The following is a 22,090-nucleotide window of genomic DNA, read 5'->3' as shown; positions in this document are numbered from 1 at the left end:
CAGCAGAGTGCCAGGCACAAAGGAACAACCAGGACTATTAATCATTTCACCTTCAGTAATAATTAATAAAGGCAGGGCCTGATGGTGCTCCAGGCTATTCTGTGCTTTAGAACTCCGGCTCTAATTGTACATCCCCAAACAAAGAAGGTCTCCATTCTTCTCCAACCAACAGTTTCTCTCATTTGTCACTTAAAATTATCAAGTTCTTAAACCCATCCAGACCCTTCGAGTCTAAGAAAGTGTAGAGCATGGCTGCTGTGAACCACCCAATGTGCGTCTGAGGTGATGGAAACGACCCCGCCTGCACGGCAGCACGCAGCTGCGAGCAGCTAAGCTGACCCCTGAGAACGTGAGCTCTGACTTCTGTGACCAGAGTTCAAGCTTCAAGTTGCATTTGCTTGTCCTTTATTCAGATTAAATAGCCTCGCGTGCTAGGGCTTGGATATTGATTGACGCCATCAGTTTCAGTTAAGCATTTTAGAAATGGGTTGTTTGCCTTTGAAAAAAAAATCACATTGGTTAAATCAAACTCACTGTTCAAACATATGCCCAATCCAAACCATCCTTCTAAAATTCTAACTTAATTATTATCAGATCCCCTGAAATGTTTTCTCAGATTCTGCATTGAACTATTTGATTAGTAAGTTGATCCTGAAATAGAAAAGGAGAGGAAAGGAGGGAGAGAGAGAGAGGGGGGAGGGAGGGAGGGAAGAGGAATGATAGAGCAAGGGAGGGAGGAGAGGAGGGAGGGGAGGAGGGAGAGAGCAAGGAATGGGAGGGAGGAAAGGGAGGGGGAGAGAGAGAGAAAGAAAGGGGAGAGAGAGCAATGGAGGGGGAGAGAGGGAGGGGGAGGAAGAGAGGAAGGGAGGGAGAGACAGACAGACAGACAGACAGACAGACTGTGTTAGCTGGCGAGCTGTTAGTTCAGCATCTCTTGCAGTGAATGTCCACATGGACATTTGGAGACATCCTTCCTTATTTCAACTCACCAGGGTTACTGGGTTATTGAATTCTTGTCTTGAACACTGGAAATAACAGTTGATTTTGTTACCAGGAATAGAAGTATTCTCTTGTTGGGGTCCTTTGGGACCAGTGTGGTCTTGAACCCTACAGTCACCTATAGCAAACCTGCAATTCCATGCTCATCAGCTGCAGACGCAGGTGACAAGGGCAAAGAGCCACAGTGTGCATGCCTGTGGGTTGACAATGGCTTCTCAGAAACTTGCAAGATCTAAGGGAAAAATTTTTCACGCCAGCTAATGTTTATCAACTTAGGCTGTGTTGTGCAGCATGGAAACTGGAACAGAAATGGTGTGATGATGTGCTCGCTGCATAACGAAACCTAGGGGGATCTAAAATACCAGAACTTTTCTCCGAATCAGTCCAGTCACAGACCTTCTTTCATTGTTGAAATCAGCAGCTCAAAGCTCTGTTGGGAGGTGATGAAACGGAACAATTATTTCTTTTTTATTTATGTGCATAGGTGTCTTGTCTGCATGTATGTCTGTACATCATGTGTAACTGGAATTTATAGACCATGATGAGTGGTCATATGGGTGCTGGGAATTGAACAGGGCCATCCAGTGCTCTTACTATGGAGCTATCTTTCCAGCCCTAAACCAGAGAATTCTTAGTAGTGCAGTAGCACAATCTAAAGGCTTGTCGGTCACGACAGGTATTTCTTCTTCTTCTTCTTCTTCTTCTTCTTCTTCTTCTTCTTCTTCTTCTTCTTCTTCTTCTTCTTCTTCTTCTTCTTCTTCTTCTTCTTCTTCTTCTTCTTCTTCTTCTTCTTCTTCTTCTTCTTCTTCTCCTTCTTCTCCTCCTCCTCCTTCTTCTCCTCCTTCTCCTCCTCCTCCTTCTCCTCCTTCTCCTCCTCCTCCTCTTCCTTCTCCTTCTTCCTCTTCCTCTTCTTCTTCCTCTTCTTTCTCTTCTTCCTCTTCTTTCTCTTCTTCCTCTTCTCCTCCTCCTCCTCCTCCCCTTCTTCTCTTCTTCCTCCCCCCTCCCTCCTTGCTTGTGTCTTCCCATTTCTTACATCAGAAAGACTTAAGTCAATTATAGGCTTAAAGGTGTTTACTTGATGGAACCTTCTGCATGAATCTTTGGGGCTCAATGCAAGCAGGAATGAGAGTCACCTTGTGGGTGCCCAGAGGTGCGTGTGAGATGGGTGTAGGTCGAGTTAGACCCTAGGGTGGTTTCAATCCTTCACTCAAGTGAGAGACACACGACTCTTGGTGAAATTGTTATCGTTCCAGCCTCTTAGGAACATAATTTGTTGGCTTTAGCTGACTCGTACCAGAGAATTGGAAGTATTTTGGTAAAGGTAGCGATTTGTCAGACAACTTAACTGCCAGGACCTATCCACTGAGTCTTCTCATTTCCCAAAACTGTTGTGTATCTTTGCTCGTCAGACGGAAGGGAGAATCCTTGTATGACAAGATGACAAGCACATGGCCACTCGGGTAGCAGCCCCTATAGCATCCTCCAGGGACCCAATGCACACCGAAAATCAGGCATTGGATCCACCAGCAGCTGGGTGTGGAGCTGGAGCAGTGGGCTCCCTGGAGCTACTGTTCTCCCTCAATCGATGCAGAGCCTCCCCCCAAGGAGACTCTCAACATCTGTTCTTGCCCTGCCTCCCAAGTTAGGAGCAGCTTGCTTGTGATCCGAGCCTCCTATAGGGAGATGACTACCCTGATGGCGCTACAATAGGAAGTGACCATATGTGTCACCGTCTTGTAACCATCTGTGGCCAAGAGCAATAGCATCCTGACCAGACCCAGGCTTCAGACTCTGGCTGGCTGCTTAGACTCACTCAGCCAGATGAACCCTCTCCCGACCTGCATGGGGTCCACAACTGTTCGTCTGCAAGACCGCACTGCATGCGGAGATAAGAACCAAGCTGTGGCTCGGGGAGATTTCCTGAAGCCAGGCTGTCCCAAGAAATCTGATTCTCCTGAGCCCAGCTCTGGTGCCTACACGGGGCCATTTCCTACCCTCCTGTTTTCTCATGCATCTGGACAGTGCTTAGACTCTTGCCCTTGAGATGAGAGGTGGGCTTCAGAGTTCAGGAAAGGGAGGCACTGGGCACAAGACACTCCTGATAAACTCGTACTTCAGTATTACGAAAACTATAATTATAAACATGATCTAGAGCCTCATATATTCACAGGGTCAACTCTAGTGAGCAGATTATCTCCTGCACTGGCCAACATCCCACTGTCCTCTTGTCTTCTGATCAGCCTTTCCGGAACTAGACACACGTATCCATTATCCATTTGCATACTATATCGAATGGACCATCCACATCAGCGTACCATGGACTGTCACTGGGGCATAACAACTTTTATGCATTTTTCATCTGAGATTAAACCAAGGTCAGACGTGCCAATGGGATGAGTGTCTGCGATATAAATACCTTTATAATAAGTCTTTATAAATAGCTCGGCTACGTATTTTGCTTTTGTCTAGTTAGACGGAAAAATCGCCAGCCACGGCATCTTCATTAAAATCGTGTTATGCCGTTAGCAAAACAAACAGAAAAACATTTGACATATTTATGTGGTGATTACATTAAAAAAGATTACTTCCTGTCAGTCTTCCTGACTGATTGTACCAAGCCATCTGTGCTCGTAAAAAATAATAATGAACAATGGCTGTCGTAGGCCATATGCACGTGGTTGTTGAGTAGTGATTAAGCAATAATGTCTAAGCAATCACTTGTTAGCTGTGGTAATTGCTTAAAGGTAATTATTTCATAATAAACGATAATCAATTATTTACAATAGTAATAATAATTTAAAAAATTCTCTCAACCTCTGCAAATTGCCGATGGCTGCAGGCTATCTCAGAAGGTTCGTTGGGAATTAGTAATTCTGTTCCGTTGATGACAAATTTTCCACGAATCAAAGTTCTGGCTATGGTCTATTAAATTTTTAGTACGCACTTATAATACTTCAAAACCACGGTTGCTCGGAATACCTCATCCACCTTATTATTTAAAATAAATGTCTTTAATAAAGCTTCTCGTGAAGTATGGCGCTCGACTGATGCCACCAAGCACATTGTCGTCACTGGAGCAGCGAGTGGCGCTGAGTTGGCAACTGTGATCTGGAACAGAACTTGACACTCGCTGTGCATGGAAAGCCACAGGAGGTAGCTGCTTACCGCCACTCGGAACTCTTGTGCACATCACTGGGAAGCAGTAGGACCCTCTCCAGCCCTGTCAAGAAGTGAGGGGTGGCACATAACGGTGGAGTTTCCTGTAGCAGAGTGGTGTCCATCTGGATCTGGTGCACTTGAGGCACAAGCTATGTTGAAAATGTACAATGCCAGCAAGCATTTTGTTTTGCTTTTAATGTTGCCAAAATGGGGGCACGCACTGGATTGTACTAAAGCCAGCCTTTCTGGATTTGCATCCGAGGAAGGAAGTTCTGCCTCTCTTTTGCCCCTTTCATGACAAGGAGAGTCACCCAAGGAGATGTCAGTGCTTCTTGGTTGGGGATGACATTGCCTCCTGGGGACACTGGGCCAGTGGACTCAGGTACATTTGGTTGTCACCTATGTGGGAGGGTTGCTCATAGCAACCTGTGGATGGGCAGTAGAGATGCAGGTCAGAACCCTGAGGAAAAGGACAGCCCTGAAGAACTGTGCCAGGGCTGCAGAGCCCCGGACTGCAAGAAGTGCTTTGTAGTTAATCTGCACAGGAATGGAAGCCGCTTTAAAACTTGATGAAGCAAAATTGAAAGACCAAATGCAGGTCCTTGCTTCCTTCCCTGTTCCACAAAAGGATATTTCTAGAACTGACACTTCTCACAAGATATGGCATCAACCTGAACAAAAATTTAACCTTCTTCTGGCTGCATTATGCAAAATCAAAAACAAACAGACAAAAAAAAAACTACTACTACTATTATGGGAGACAATTAGTAAATTATGAAACTATTCACAGAGTGCAAAAGAGCACATGCTCCGTGTTTTTCTCCCTCTCTTCTTTCCACAAAGAATTCCTACTTTACCCAAAGCCCTGTTCTAGAATCTTGGAATGATCAACAGGCAACAATCCATGCATGTATGTTTTCTTCCGATTATCTGGAAAGAGAAATGAGCAAAGAAATGAAACTTTGGGAGTCTCCCTGTGTATGCAAAGGGTCTGAGGTCTGCACGGAAATACCTGGAGTGCTCCTCCCTCCTTATCCGAGTTCCTGCTGCTTTCTGCAAATCAGACACATAACTTCAGACAACGATCATCTCCTGCTGTGAGACTTGACACCCAATCCAGAAGTCCAGGAATGCTGACCCTGGCAATGAGAACTTCGATGGGTCTTTCAAATGATGAAGAACGACTCAGAGAGAGTGAGCTGCAGGGCAGGGTGGTCTCGTGATAAAAAGGTAAAGGAATTGCATCTTCATGTAATGTGGTATTGGGAGAGACTGCAGAGGGGCAGGGGGATGGGTCGCTTCTGTTCTGGTGAAGTCTGATAGGCAACAGGGGACAGACTCCATGAGAGCATCGAAGGACCAGCCTGGTCAAGGCTTTGAAAGCCATCTTTAGGACTCGAGATCAGTGTGGACTTACAGGTGGGCTAAACTGAGTTCGCTGATGTTTTTAAGAATGGCCTTCTCAGTTGGGAATGCTGGCTTGTGTTCCAGAAGAATGGCCTTCTCTCAGAAGGCAGGAATTCACACTAGGGCCAGGAGAAGTCTACTGCAACAATCTCTGTGTGACCTGAAGGGGCTCAGGCTGACACGGAGCTGGTGAGGTCAGTTCTGGAAATGAACTGAATGCAGAGCCAAAGTGATTTCCTGAAGGATTAGGTATGGAATGTGACTGGGAGGAGAGGCCAAGGCGCACTCTTAGGATTTACATCGGAGCCATGGAAAAATAGAATTGCATGTGCAAAAACAAAGCAAATGAAGGTAGGAGTGTGTGTGTGTGTGTGTGTGTGTGTCTGTGTCTGTGTGTGTCTGTGTGTGTCTGTGTGTGTGTCTGTGTGTCTGTGTCTGTGTGTCTGTCTGTCTGTCTCTGTGTGTGCATGTCTGTGTCTGTATGTCTGTTTTGTGTGTCTTTATGTGTGTGTCTGTCTGCATGTGTGTGAGTGTGTGTGTGTGTGTCATTGTGTATCTGTCTGTCTGTGTCTCTGTTTATGTGTGTCTGTCTGCTCATGTGTATCTGTGTGGGTATGTGTGTCTGTGTCATTGTGTGTCTGTCTGTATCTGTCTGTGTGTCTGTGTCTGTGTCTCTGTGCGTCTGTCTGCTCATGTGTGGGTATGTGTGTCTGTGTATCTGTGTTTCTCAGTGTGTACCTGCCTATGTGACTGTGTGCTTCTGTGTGCATATGTACACATAAGTGTGCATCAGAACGCATGTGCTCAGGTGAGTGTGTGACCATGTAGCAGGATTGTACTGGAGCTCCCTGGTTTCCTTTGCACGAGTAACACTTGAGATGCGTCTGAGGCATCAGACCGGATGCCTGGGTGGGATTAGACAATGCCAGGTGGGAAGAGGTCTGTGCTGACATTTCAAAGGTGGTGTCTGGAGATAATCATTCCCAGGAATGCATGAGAAACTGAGGGCCAGGGCAGAGAACCGTGACACGGAAGAACTGGTGAAGGACACTGAGCTACAGACACCTGCAATGGAGGAGACAGTGTCTGTTTGCACAGATGGATTGGGTGTCACCGATGCAGCAAACTCAGAGGCGAGTTATGCAGATGCCTTGCCACGCGCAGCAGCAATGTGGGCCAGGTCATCCATACCTTGGAGAGCAGAGAGAAGAAGGGAGAGATGGCTGAGGAGAGGAGGACAGAGGATGAAGTGCTGAAAGCTTTGTTCTTAAGGGAGGAGGAGAGCCGAGGCCACAGCAGAGCAGGGATGGCTGGTGAAAAAGAACCAGGAAGGTCCTAGCCCTGAGATAGATGCTCATTTGTTTATTTTGCCTTTAGTAGGTCACGCCCTGCCTTTGAGGAAGGCTGTGAGCACCTGGAATATATGGGGAGGTCTCCTCCCCATGTGTAAATGACTCCTTTGCTTTAGTTTCCACTTCTTCTGTAAACCTTGGTTTTCATCAGTGACTTGGTAGTCTACATGGGACTTTTCTAGTCCTTGATCCTAGTTACATATACCATTAAGATGCTGACCTCATAAAGACATTTATGTTACATCTACTCTCAAAATTTCACACATACCTGTCTATCTGTAATCCATCTATCATCTATCTATCTAATTATCTATCTATCTATCTATCTATCTATCTATCTATCATCTATCTTCTATCATCTGTCTTTCTATTTATCTATCATCTATCTATCTATCTATCTATTAATCATCTGTCATCTATCATCTACCTACACATTTATCTCTCACACACATTCATTCTTATGGCTGCTTTTCATATTATCTCTAGATCCTTCTCTATCTCAGCCTTATGCAGTCATTACCAGGAAGAACCTTCTAGAAAGCTCTCTAGAACAGGGCATGCTACAGGTGAGTAAGGCTCATCGTGGTGGGGCCTCAGTCATTACTCAGTCCAAGTATGGTTCTTTCCTTTCACATCTTCAGATACGTGGATCTACCACCATGTGGTCTTGCTTAGCCAAGCTAGCTTTTCAGACATGTCCACGGTGAATTTCTTCACCCTCTTAACCTCAAATAGCCAACATTTTACCCTTGAAAGAAGCACATTGGGGGGACCCCAACTTAACTACATTGCAAGTCTGAGGGGTAGCTGATTCCAGCCCTCTAGGGCTGGTTTGATGTGGGGCTGGTAGAAATGGTTGTTCTGAAATGAAGAAGGGAGGGGAGGGTGGAGGGAAGGATGTGTTCTGAAGAGATCGTTCAGCTGTTGTCTGAGGCAGGTCATTTTGCACCAGGACTCTGCACTGCTTTCTTTACTTCATGGCAGGAAACAGGTGGATTCATCTCACTAGAAGTGGAAACAGGGTGAGCAGATTTTTCTGTAAAAGCTAAACTTGTAGTAGTCTTTAATAGTCACTATAGACTTATGCGGAAGACACAAACCAGAGAGAAGGAATTTGAAGAGCAGAGCACAACTCTTAATTATCCAAAGCAATGGTCCACACTCTCGCTGTGCACAGAGATCACTTGTACTGCCCTAAACTATAGGTCCTGGGTGCCACCTCCGAAACTGGGGTTTATGTCTCTGCACATTGCTCATTTTGGAAGCTCCCAAGTGGTCTGTCTGTCTGTTTGCCAAAGTTAAGGATCTGCATAATAAAACTAGACAGCAACACAATATGTTTTTGAGAATTAACAGTTTACTTTGTAACACTTGGTGTTTGGTGTGTGTGTGTGTGTGTGTGTGTGTGTGTGTGTGTGTGTGTGGAGACATTTATAAGCACATGAATGTGTGCATGTGTGTCTATAATGAACTGCTTTGCTTGGTAGATACATACACATATTTGTGTATATCATTGCTTTTTGTATGTACAGGGATTTAGGGGTTTTGGGCAAATTTGTGCGTGCACATATAGATGTAGAATAAAAATATTTAAGATGTAATTCAATTTTTACCTCTCTCTAACAGGCATATTCTCCTCTCAATACTCTTCATACTTCTCTGAATCTGTCCTATTTATAGTCATCTAAGTGCCTGAGCACTGCTAGATTGCTTTAGCCTCTAATTACTGTTTGCTCCTAAATCTTCTCACCCTGCTTGCAAGTTCTTCTGGAAGTCTGCATGGCCCGTTGTCTCGTGTCCACCATAACTGTTTCCTCCCTGGAGAGGAACTCTACTACTCTTGGAACCATGAAGAAGCCAACAGTTTGTAGACCTACAGAGGATCCATCACCACCAAAGCCTGTAATTCTACTCGTTCTCTCCAAATGAGACAGCTTGATGCATTAGAAAGGAGAGACAATTATATGGTTTACTTCCTTCATCCTGAAATAGACCCAAGGTTCTGAGGAAACTCACTGAGCCTTTTGGAAAGCCCTGCTCTAAGTCTATATTAAGATGCACATGGCTGCGTCTCTGTCAGTCAACACTATTTGCAGCAAACTCTATTATGATCCACTGTTCACTCTGTGTCGCAGCAGGGTCTAGCTAGCACGTGGTTAAACCTAAGTTTGATAACTACCTGGATAATGTGGCCAATAAAAATAATCAATACAGTCACCTCCTGGTGCCTCTCTTCTTGTTAGCAGAAGGAAATGACAAGGACTCTGCCACAATGCCTGAATCAACTGGAAGGACTGTTTGCCGTGTTACAGAGCTGTCAATCAGGCACACACATCTGACCACCTCAGATCTCGAGAGTTCCACGGGATACCTTGATTCTCAGCACTTCCTGGCTCCAGCAGAGCTCTCTACAAAGCTAGCATTTGTCTCCACTGTTTTGAAGTCTGCTCCACAGGAGATTTCACTGAAGGAAGAGGCAGACAGCATGGCTGCTTCCCCATGAGGTAAATATTGTGTTAAGATAATTGTTAACTTTGGAGGGAGCCCCACTGCATAACATGTTTAACTGCCCCAAACCATACAAACCTCTCTAATTACTTGGCCCTCCCACCACCACACCAAAGCCTTCTGAGAACAAAACAAGTAGACATAAGACTGGTCTCTGTTTTGTGGGAAAGCCCCAGGTCACAAGGAGGGAAAGTGTGGGAAATCCTTCCCCACTCAAGTACAGAGAGAACCTACAAGCCCTCTGTGCTAAGACCTGAAGAATGATTCTTCCACTGTGGCCGGTGGCCAACATCTTACTCTTCACTCCTGTAGACAAATGAAGCACAGAGGAGACACAGATTTCCAGATCAGAGGTCTGTTTTCACTGTTGTGGGTGCTCTGTGCTGGGAGCACCTTGTGGATCGGTCGGTACATGCTCCTCATCTGCTTGTCAGCATTCACAGGTGTGTTGACATGCTTAACTGGCAAGTTTTGGTAGGCTCCCTCTGACCCCAGAAAACGTGTGGAAGTGCCAAGGAGGAGATACTCTGAGGGGAACAATGATTTTAGGAATTGAGAATTCACCCAAGTTGTCAAATTTCAAACCCCAGGAGGGAAATTTCCATGTAGATGTAAGGCTCTCTTTCTCATTCAGCCGAAGAGGAAATGTGTGATGTCCCATTCGGGGTATCTAGAGAGAGGAACAACCTTGTCTGGGACATAAAGAGGAAACAGGTAGAATTCCCTCCCCTGTCCTGATTCAATCCTGGTCTCTTTACACCCTGAAAAATGACAGGAAAGGATAACAAATTTCATCAAATGGTCCAATTATACCCACTGTTCTTTAAATTTGTGTTTTAAATTTGGAGCCAATCAGTTCAGTCCCCCAGGCCTACACTAGATCTCATTTATGTAGAAATCTGAAACACATCTTGATCTGAGTAGTACCCAGAAAAGGCAATTCCCTTGAGAGCCACAGAGTCTGAGGATGGTTGTGTCCCTTGAGAACCATTAACAAAGAGCTGAGTCAGCAAGGAGGTCTTCTGTGATGAGTAAGGCCTGGTGCGTGGGTGTGAGGAAATGATTTTTTCTACCATTGCTCAGTGGGATCAAGAATTAATTGAGGGCTGGTATGGAGGTTATGCATGGGCTCTGCCATCCACCTCTTCATTCATACGATGGTCATTGGATTCTATACAAAGAACAGTGACCCGCCCACTCACCCCCTCACCGAGCGCACCAATCTGGAGCCCCCGACACAGCAGCTTTTCCCAAGTTGAAAAGAAGCCATTTGTTCTTAGGAAACGTGATCACAGTAAATGGTTTTAGTCTTGAAGGGGGTCGTTGTGTCCTCATTGCCTGAAGTGCTTTTGTCAAAGGCTGCGTGGGCACAAGGAATCCACAGGGCACTGCTACAGTGGCCCACTCAGGGTTCCTGCCCCTCAGGAAACCCCATACCTTACCAGAGAAGTGCAGTGATGTTCGATGGCTTGTGTGAGTCACCCATCCTGTCTTGCGACTCCTCGTGTTGAAGCAGTGACCCCCACACATTAGATGGATAGCGGGTTATGATACAGCAGTGTAGCCACTCATGATGACCCCAAGCTTGTGTCCTGCAGGTTGCTGTGCATACTCTCCTAGTCTGGAAACAAATATGGTTGCTGTTTCTTATTTAGTAGAGATTCAAGTCAGGAAGCCCAGGGATCTGGTCTCCAGTCCCTCACTAACACCCTGCTGGAAAGGCAGTGTTACATTCTGGTCCTTGCAATTATGTTTTGTTCCCAGGGGCCAAAGCAATGGATTCATCCTGGAAAAAATGGCATTGCCTCCAGGACATATTGCATTTCCATACCAGTAGCACTAGGCCAGGAGCAAGTTATTCTGTCAGTTAGGGTAGCCAGGGCTGACTATTAAAGAAGAACAATGTTGATAATATGCATTTGGGGCAGAAAACAATGCATCAGGGATCCTACAACTCTCCTGTATCTGCTTATGAAACAATGAAAACCACAGCCTTCCAGTTCAGGCAGGATTCTTCATGTCTTGACCCATAGAGACATCAGCTCTGTCCCCAACCCCAGGGTCAAGAGACACAAACACAGAAGTGTAGGTTCATCTGCTGGGTTCTCTCTCTCTGGAGAATGGCTGAACAAGTGAAGAAACAGTGTTCTAGAATTGAAGAAGTTCTCATGTTCTACTTACTGTTTTTCTTTGCCCTTCTATACACAGCAGTCATGTGGACTGCCCTAAACCAGGTTCCAGTTACACAAATTATCTAGCTATCTCTAGAAAGCAAATTATAGTTTTGTGAATTCATAACAGAGATGAGTAGTTGGTGTGATTTCTTGAGCCTCCTGAGATGGGAGTAAGAAAGGAAATATTGTTTAGCCATTCTTTGTCTGGGGAGCAAACACAAACATGCTACAGGCATACATACACACCACACACACACACACACACACACACACACACACACACACACACACACAGGTCTGCCCAGACTCTGTGATAGTTTGAATGAAAAAAATGTCCCCTTAGGCTTCTGTATGTGGACACTCGGTCCCTGGTTGATAGAGCTGTTTGGGGAGATTATGGAATCTTTATGGGAAGAAGTCCTGCTGGAGGAAGTTCCTCTCTGGGGATAAGTGATGAGGGTTTACCGTCTCATCACATTTCCTGCTGGGGCTTTCTGTGTACAGATAAAAATGTGAAACGTCAGCCTCCTGCTCCTATCACACACCAGGCTTTTCCCACCATAGTAAACTCTATCCCTCTGAACTGTAAGGCAGAATAAACTCTTTGCCTTTGGTAGTGAAGGTATCAAAGAAATAGAAAGCATACCACACACACACACACACACACACACACACACACACACCACAAACACACACACATAGACATAAACATGTATACACATACATACACATAAACACACACATATATATATACACATACATACACATACATACAATACACAGACAAACACACACCATATACACAAATATGCAAACATACTAAATACATACATACACATGTATCACACACATACACACATATATACACATACATACATACACATACACAAACATGCTACAGGCATACATACACACACCATACACACACACACACACACACACACACACACACACCACTTGTAAAAACCTTTTTAAAAGTATTTTGCTCACCTAGATAGTAAAATGGAGCATGTGAGGACAGAAGGGACTTCATGGGTGAGAGGGAAGGGGATGCTTCAGGTCAGCTGCTCAGGTGATGTCCTCTATATCACAACTGCTCACTTGAACTCTTGGTTTGTAGAAGCAGGGTGTTTCCTATGGTGGGAATGATCTGGAAGATTCTCAGCCCCTACTGTGTTGTCCTTGTCTCCTGCTCCCACCCCTGCCCTGTGACCTTGTTATCATGACTGGCCCTACTGTCTGCTCCCCAGTGACTTGATAGATGAGTGCTGTATCCCACAGCTGTACTGAGAGGCTGGAGAGGGAAAGGTTTGAAATATGTGAAAGGAAAAGGAGTCATGGACTGCACTTAGTCATGGCCAACTTTGTCTGAGTGTGACTAAAGTGAGGTGTATGATCTCTTTACATTCTGTCAGCAGAAGGCAAACGACTACACTCTTTATACCTGTAACAGTAAGTAGCTCTCTGGACTGGAGTGTTGAATGGAAGTCATGGCATACACAGAACCAACGTTCTGTGAGGTCCTCCCACACGGAGGGTGTCACCCCGAGCCTGATACAGCCCTGTTTCATTTCTGTCTCTCTGTCTGGGGACATCAACCATAGACAGCTATAGCAGAAGCAGCTTGTCAGCAGTTCTCATGGACACAGGGGATGGCCCTTACAAAGGTCACAGTAGCCTGACACATGACCTTGGATGTCCCTTCCACACCTGTCTTCATGGCACTTCTCTACTGAGAACATGTTAAGTCACAGCATTTGAGCAATACCAAAAACAAAACAAAACAAAACAAAAGGGGGGAGGGGTTTCACAGCAGCCACTACACAATCACCCATGGCTGAACAGTTACTTCACCCTAGAGGACAGGGTGTGTTACAGAGGCAGCTTCGGCTGTGGTAATGAGTGCGGGAGGCTGCTTGGTCACTTCTCAAATGTGACAGGAAGCAGAGAGATGTAATGAAGCAGGGTGTGATGGTTTGTGTAGGCTTGGGCCAGGGAGGAGCCTAATAGAAGGCATGGCCTTGTTGGAGGAGGTGTGTCACTGTGGGTGTGGGCTTAAGACCCTCATCCTAGCTGCCTGGAATGAGTCTTCCACTAGCAGCCTTCAAATGCAGATGTAGAACTCAGCTCCTTCTGCACCGTGCCTGCCTGGATGCTGTCATGTTCCCACCTTGGTGATAACAGACTGAACCTCTGAACCAGTAAGCCAGCCCCAATTAAATGTTGTCCCTTACGAGACTTGCCTTGGTCATGGTGCCTGTTCACAGCAGTAAAACCCTAACTAAGACACAGGACTAGGCTCTAAAATACTCTTTCTCCCCCTAGGCCTGAAGGTGTTTCCCAAAACAGTACTGCAGTGTTCAAATCCTTGAACGGACATTTCACATCCACGTCAAGGGTCCCTCACTCAAATCAGCTCTTCTGTGCAGCTCAATATTTCTGAGAGGATAATGAAACAAGTCTTTACTGTTCAGGTCAGTTAGAAACTAAAGATAGTTCCTCTGCCCTCCAACTCTATTCTTCCACTTTGAACATGTTCAGAGACGATGTATCTTTCCAAAGCTGATGAGCAGGACCTCACAGGCCTAGTGCAGTCAGTGGCTAATTTGCACGAGTTTTGTGGGTAGCTAGGTACTGACTAGACATCTTTCTCTTACTTCTTTTTTCAAGCACCGAAGTAAAGAGTGCCCTTGCCCAGAACCTGGTGGCCTAGACGAGCAGAACTGAGATGTGGCATCTGCTGTTGAGTGAAGCCTTGGGGCATAACTGGGAGTTGGCAGAAGAGGTAGTCAGCCTTCATCCACCCTTGTAATGTTTTCTCTCAATATGGCTTTGTCTCATAAAACCGTGCCAGGAGAAGATGAAAGCAGGCACATGCCCACCACATTGGATCTGGAGTGCATTAGATGATTGTACTTGTGCTAGCATGCTCTGCCTTGCTCTCACTGGGGTACCATTGAGTGGACTCGTTACTGAAACCTAAGTGGCAGAGAGACTTCAGAGACAACCATAGGCCACTGATAAACGCTGCATTAGTCACTTTCCTGTTGCTGTGATAAAAATACCAGGACTTGGAGCAATTTAAGGAAGCAAATGTTTATTTTTGGCTTACAGTTGCAAGAAGCTAGAGTCTGTTGTGGTGGGAAAGGCATAGCATGCAAACCAAAGAACTTTGGGGTCTCCGTGTCCTTCATATGCAGCAGAGAGACCAATCGCAGGAGGCAAGGATGCAATTCAGTTCAACACAACTAAGTCCGGTTGTGGTAGTTGCAACAGGTATGGTCCCCATAGACTCATGTGTTTGAGTGTTCGGCCCATGGAGCATGGCACTATGGGGAGGTGTGGATTTGTTGGAGTAGGTGTGCTCTTGTTGGGGGAAGGGTGTCACTGTGGGGGTGAAGCTTTGAGGTCTCATATATATGCTTAAGTCTGGTCAGTGTGATCCAGCCTCCTACTGCTGCTTTTAGATGAAGATTCAGAACTCTCAGCTCCCTCTCCAGTACCATGTCTTACCCACCATGATGATAGTAGACTAAACCTCTGGAACTGTAAGCCGTCTCCAATTAACTGTGTTCCTGTGTAAGAGTTGCCACGGTCATGGTGTCTCTTCATAGCAATAGAAACCCGAACTGAGACACAGGAGTTCTGAGCCTTAGTAAGTTTGTTTCAGGCATTTAAGCACAATGAGATTTGGTGAAAACTTTCCTGGTGATAATTAACCCAATCCCCTTGTGCAATACAATGCAGATCAAGGTAAATAAAGATCAGACGTGACTACACTGAAACTCTTTGTAAAGTACACGGGACACCTTTCGTAAGGATGGGTTCTACTGATTGAGAAAAACAAGCTTATAAGACTTTGACCAGGCAGATCGAACAAAGGTCACCAAGCCATTAATAACCGCCACTCCCAGCTTTCTGGGTGGATAATAGATCATGCATCCCTTCCTTTGAAAGAACAACACTGTGAGTTTAGCATTCTAGGTTCCCTAGTACTTATTTGTGAGCACAAGGACTTCCACACCTGCTGCAAAGCAGGAAGTTGGCTTGCAAGTTGGGGAGGCACTATAAACCCTTAAAGCCTGCTCTCGGTGATGTACTTCCCCCAGCAAAGATGCACTTCCTAAAGATTCCAAGACCTCCCCCCAACAGTGCCAATGACTAGGGAACAAGTGTTCAAATACATGAACCTATGGAAGACATTTCCCAATCAAACCACTACATTCACTCTCTTGACTGACACAACGCTTATGGCCATCTTATAGGTCAAAATGTATTCAGTTCAACTTCAGCGTTCCCCAGGGTCTTTCACAGTCTCAACCCCATTCAAACGTCTACAGTTTCTTGTGAGACCCAAGGCAACCTCTTGGATGTGATTCCTGTAAGAATCCAAACATTCTTTGGGCATGCAATGGTACAGAGTACAATCTGTAACCAGAGTAGACACATAGGCAATTGTGCTTGAGGAAAGCTTCAGCTGAGTCTAAAATCACTCCACCTTTTGGGGAAAAAAAGCATGAGTTTTCCATGTTAAAGGCCCTATTTTCTCTTAATAACTTCTTGTGAACACCAGATTACATGGTTTAATGAGAAAATACCATTTATTTGGATTTGATGGAAAACATGATAGGAAAATTAGCTCTACAGAGATAAACCTAGGACACAATGTACCAGTTTTCTCCTTGGTGCATTAGAATAAAAACATATTACCTCCAAAGCAGCTTTCAGACGTAGGAACATTAACAGGCGACACAGAATGACAAGAGGGACTGCTGGGAAGGGGCCCGCCATCCATTCACAGCCTAGGGGTGCTGGCTTCAGACATAGCAGGTGTCATGAAGTAAACCAACCAGGAACACCACACATGTGAATTTGATCTTCCTGTGATGTCTGCCAGCCAAAGTCACTCATGTCTGTAAGGCTCCGATTGCATTCACTCTCACCTGACACTTATTTAAAAAAAAAATCGAACTATGAAAACGGAATATTTAATAACAGCATGTTCACTTGAGGGTGTGACTATCCCTTAAGAGCTCTAGATTGTACTCAGCATTTTAAAGGTGTGCACGCCAAAGGCCTAGTCCACAAAGATAGATACTCAAACAAGAGAAGAGATAGCTGGGCCACTGTAAGCTCACCAGGGCCCCAGAAGACCAGAACTGAGAGCTCAAAGCCCTGTATTCCAATGTTCAAGACCTCCCCAGAACCCCTACAAGAATACCCTGGGTCTTCTGCAATGGGTGTCATTTCCCACTCCACTTGTGGTTGTTGACCCCTTGGTGGGCACATGACTCCTTGCTGCTGCATGAGCAGCTCTGGAAGGAAGGAAGGAATGAGCACAGTATCACACACCCACGAGTTCAGATCTGGGCAGAACAGCATTGCTACAAACCATCGTACCAATAGCTTCCCTATGGCCTCTGTGCAGCTTCAGTGACTCCAGGCACATAATGTGCCATTCTATAGGTAGTTGGGCTTTGGGAATGCTTGCCTGATGCCTCTGAAATACCTCCCAGCATCCTAGAACTGGAGGGGGGGGTGGAGTCTCTAGTAGATATTCACTGTGTTAATAGATGACAATACTGAACACTCATGTGTATTATTAAACTGTAAAAATTGGCTTGTGCTGGGCACGCTGTGGTGAGCTTTGCATGAAATTACCCTTGTAAGTGTGTCTTAAATCCCGGCCTGTGAAGAGCAATGTCAGTGAAACTTGGGAACCATGAGAATCATAGCTGTCCATCTCTGGACAAACTGGTGGAACTGCAGGCAAGGCTGAGCTAAGGGGCTCAGCAGCCTGCCCACCTTCTAGAAACAGGGCTCTGCAGCATGACATTCTAGGACCAACAGAGACATGGGGAAGCATCTAGCAGCTATTAGAAATTCCTGTGGTGGATTTCTCTAAGGCACCCATGGATCAGTGTGTCTAGGATGGGCCCCGACTTAGTTATTCTTCGGAACTAATAACAAAATAGCCAATAAGAACAACATAAGGACCGAAGGGTTGTTCGAGGCTCACAGTCTGAAGATCGTCCATAGTGGAAGATTGGGTAGCTGGGTCAGGTTGCTTAGCCAGACAGACAGACAGACCTCACTCTGCTTCATCCCTTTTATTCACCGTGGGCCAGGGCATCAGGACACCCCACTCAGACTATAGCCGGTTCGGGAGTAAGTCAACTTTATAGTCAATATCAACCATCACAATCCCCACCTCATGTTTTAAACTTTCTTTCCTGGTGACTCAGTGACCACGCAAGTTCAAAGACATTGACCCTGCTTGGTGGCAAGCAGGCTCAGATGTGTATACGGGAGTCGTCTGTTCACACACAAGGAACAAACTGTGCCGGGCTCTCGTGCAAACCAGGTTAACCAATGCATAGCTCTGAGATCCATCATCTGTTTTTGACCCGGATGAGTCACAGGCAGGGCTCTCTAAGCTTGCATCAACTCCGAATTAGCAATTGCACTGCCTCTCTCAGGAACCGCGATTGTTTAAATACATATAAAATTGTCCGGTCTTGGAGATGAAAGGTTTCTGACATCATGATGATGTCACCAGCGGACAAAAAGCCATCCTTTTTGCATTAAACTCCATCAGGACTCTCTTCTGTTTATTTCTCGCAAATCAGTAACCATCACACGAGTGACCACAGAAAATGTGGCCAGTTTATAAAAAGAAAAGAAACCACCTTGTTGCTCGTGTTGATGCTTTAGTCATGAGTAGCATGTGCTTGGTTTTCTGCAGCAACTGGGCTTTATAGTTCCCCTTCTCTTTTCTCTCTCTGAACCCTCCCCAGTATCCTCATGTTTTCTTTCAGATGCATGGCCTCCGTTTCTTTCATAGTTGTTCTGTGCATACGAATGCGCTCGTATGTAATGGTAAGCACAGAAATGTAACCACTCATTCTGCATAATAAGATACATCCATGTCACTTGTATGTGCATTTTCAGAACTGGCCATTTGCTGATGTGCTCTTCCCTGGGGAAGACTGTCTTCCCTGCTCTGAGCATTCCTTAGTTTCCTGTAGTTCCTTCTGTAGGGCTGGCAGCCTAGTGAGATTTCCGACATCCATGTTAGCATGTCTATTGACGTTGTCCCTGCTCAGCTCATGTTTAAACGGCCATGTTGGTGAGACTTCATGGGTGTAGCTTCTGGTATTTCTAGAAGACATGACCTCACACAAGGCCCTGTCTCCTACAATCTTTTCCCCTCATCTCTTACCATTTTCTGAGTCTTGGGTGTAGGACTTGTGTTGTGGATGCATCCGCTGGGACTGGGTTCCAGCAATTTACATTTTGATTGGTTATGGCTTTCTGTAATGGTCTCTGTCTGTTGTAAAGAGGAATTTCCTTGCTGATAGGTAAGGACGACACTTACCTGTGGACATAACGGCAAACGTCTAGAGTGTACTTAGGGACGATGTTGATTTAGTAATGCAGGTTCTGATCTCAGACCCATGACCTTTCTCTCCCTAGGTTCTTGTCTAAGTTTCCATTGTCAGACATAGTCCCCTTTGCTTGTATATTTTAAAAGATCTCTCTCTCTCTCTCTCTCTCTCTCTCTCTCTGCTCCTTCTCTCTCTCTGTCTCTCTCTCTGTCTCTCTTTCTCTCTCCTTATATCTGTCTCTCTCTCTCTCGCTCTCTGTCTCTCTCTCTGTCTCTCTGTCTCTCTCTCTCTCTCTCTCTCTCTCTCTCTCTCTCTCTTTCTCTCTCGGTGGTGTGTACACTCATCATTCAGGTGTGTGTACAGGTCAAAGGCTGACGTTGAACTGGCCTCAATGGTTCCCCACTTTATCTTTAGAGATCTCACTGATCCGGTACTTTATCCTGTCTACTGGGCTAGCTTGTCAAGGAGCCTCTGGGAATCTCCCGTGTCTGTCCCCAGTGCCAGGACTCTAGGCAGATAGTACACTCATCTTTTTGGTTGGTGTTGAGGGTCTACACTCAGGCCCACCCGCTTGCACAGCAAGAGCTTGATGCACTCACCCCTCTCCACAGGCTCAGACCTCTCCAAGGCTCTGCCCTCTTCATGGCTCCGCCCCTCTTCAAGGCTCCGCCCTCTCCAAGACTCTGCCCTCTCCACGGCTCCGCCTTTCTCCACAGGCTCCTCTTCACGTGCTTGCCAGCCCTGGTCATGGAGCTACCCTCTAGCCTCACCTCACTGAGGACCCTGTGACTCACACTTTCTTGTTACCACTCCCGGAGTTCTGGTAGCTTGACCTCTTTGACAAGTTAGCTGTATCAGACCACACCCTGAAGATGACCAGGCAGAGACAGATAGAAAATTAAAGTAGTATTTTCAAGTGGTATGCCTCTTTTCCCATCTGTTATGGGAGCTGACTTCACGAAACTTATTTTTGTGGACATTGGCAGTCTAAGTTAACAGCTACAAAGGACATGAAACAGAATGTGAGTTAAGATGCCCGATGACATGAGTAATCAATATTTACAGAGTCCTGTGGTCACTAACGGCATGCTTTCTCCTTTCTTCCCAAGTGGTGGAAACCTCACTGTGATGGGAGATTGGGTATTGAGCATGTGGGATGCTCTATGCTGGCCACGCCCCTCGAAACCTGATATTGTGTCTATTGTTGGGTGCTTGGTTACCGGCAGTGCATCCAGAAACAGGTTGGACATTACTATAGTAACACTAACTGACTGAGGTTGTGAAGGAGGCTGAAGACCAGGAAGTACTGCCCTTTATCCCACCATTCAGAGTCGGGAACATGAATCCAAGCAGAGGTCAGAAAACACAGCCTCCAGCTTCTCAGAGAGTCCTGGAGCTGCGGTTTCCAGGTTCACAGAGCCATGTAGACTGACTTCCAAGAGGTCCTAAGCCCTGTTCTCCCTAGCAGTTATAAACCAGGTGTGAACTCAGCATTTCCACCCTTGTGAAAGTGAAGCCCGGGGAGGGATGCAGCTGAGCTGGAGGCACACCGCAGAGAGAACGCATAAGGGATGACCTTCACACTCAGTCTGGGAGCAGGGTAGTGAATGAAGGCTGGTGCTTAGGTCCCAACTCTTTCTTATTGTGTGGAAGACCCAAGACAATGGAATGGGTTCAGCATGGCTTTAGAGGGGGCCATTGTCTTGTCATCTTCTAAACTTGCTCTTTGTAAAGGGACAAGGACAAGGGTCCATCTCCACTGGAGCCCATGCTTTCTTCCCTCCCTCTCTGCTGAGACCCAGACACCCAGACGTGCAGAAGAATCATCTGTAGCGTCTTTCCAAGTTTGCAAGGGGAAGCATGAGTTTGTTGTTGTAAAAACATAAAAAAAAAAAAAATTTCTTTTTTTAGCCCCACTAGATCCAGCACCACAGTGCTCCAAGCTATCTAGTAGATGTCTTAGTCCCAGTCAGCAAAGCCTCTCATCTGCTTTGCTCCATCCCATATCACACTGCTGAAGGCCTCTCTCTGAGCCTGGCAGCAATCTCTCTACCTATCTAGTTCCCAAGGCAGGTTTCCATACCAGAAACACATATCCCAACTCCGTGGCTGCCCACACTCTCTCCCACATTCAATTCTCCACAAGAAAGAACACACAACACAACAACCTCTGATCCAATTGATAGGATATAATTGCTCACCTAAACATACAAAGCCCCGTACACACCCATCCCTTAAGAACATTCATAACAACCTGAAAAGGTATAGTGTGGAATCTTAACATCAGCCTCCATGTTCTCTCCTAGGCTTCTCCACAGCCTTGTCCTCTCTTCCGTTCCCTTCTCCTCCTCTTCCTTTAAACTTTTCTCCTGCCCATCTTTCCTTCTTGTCCAATGACAGGCCTCCTTCTATCCTGTACCTGCCTCACCTGTATGATGACATCATCCCACGTGAGTTCATCTTCTGGTTGGTCCCTAGGGCACCAGAAAATCATGGGTAAATATTCCTGGGAACCTATTGTACATCGAAGGCCAAATGCGAAAGGAGTGTGTGTGGATGGGCAAAGCCTCCCTGTATCCCCAAGTTTATAACTTAGGGAGTCTGAGACTCCAGACTCAAATCCAATCTTTCGGGGTTGGAGATTTAGCTCAGTGGTAGAGCGCTTGCCTAGCAAGCGCAAGGCCCTGGGTTCGGTCCCCAGCTCCGAAAAAAAGAAAAAAAAAATCCAATGTTTCAGACCACTGTCTTGTATGCTTTAGGGAAGGCAGATACAATGTATCTTAACTATGTGCTGGCCTCGTTGTGGCAAGGGAAGGCAGATACAATGTATCTTAACTATGTGCTGGCTTCATTGTGGCATCTACACCAATGGTGGAAAGCCTCTGTCTGTGGCACTGAGTTGGTCCCCTGTGTGTCTGCAGGAGATCAGGGGACACAATATCTATGACAGCTGTGTACCATGTGATGCTGCATCCACAGCGACATCCAAAACCACAGAGATGATCCAAAAGCCACTTGATTCATTTCAACCCCCACCTTTCTCGAAAGGATTTTAGTGTGGTGAGGTCTTAGGGTTGCTATTGCTGTGATGAAAGAACCATAA

This window comes from Rattus rattus, chromosome 13 (assembly GCF_011064425.1).
Source record: "Rattus rattus isolate New Zealand chromosome 13, Rrattus_CSIRO_v1, whole genome shotgun sequence".
Classification (NCBI taxonomy): Eukaryota; Metazoa; Chordata; class Mammalia; order Rodentia; family Muridae; genus Rattus; species Rattus rattus.
The sequence above is the reverse complement of the archived record's forward strand: the minus strand, read 5'-3'. Positions refer to the sequence as shown.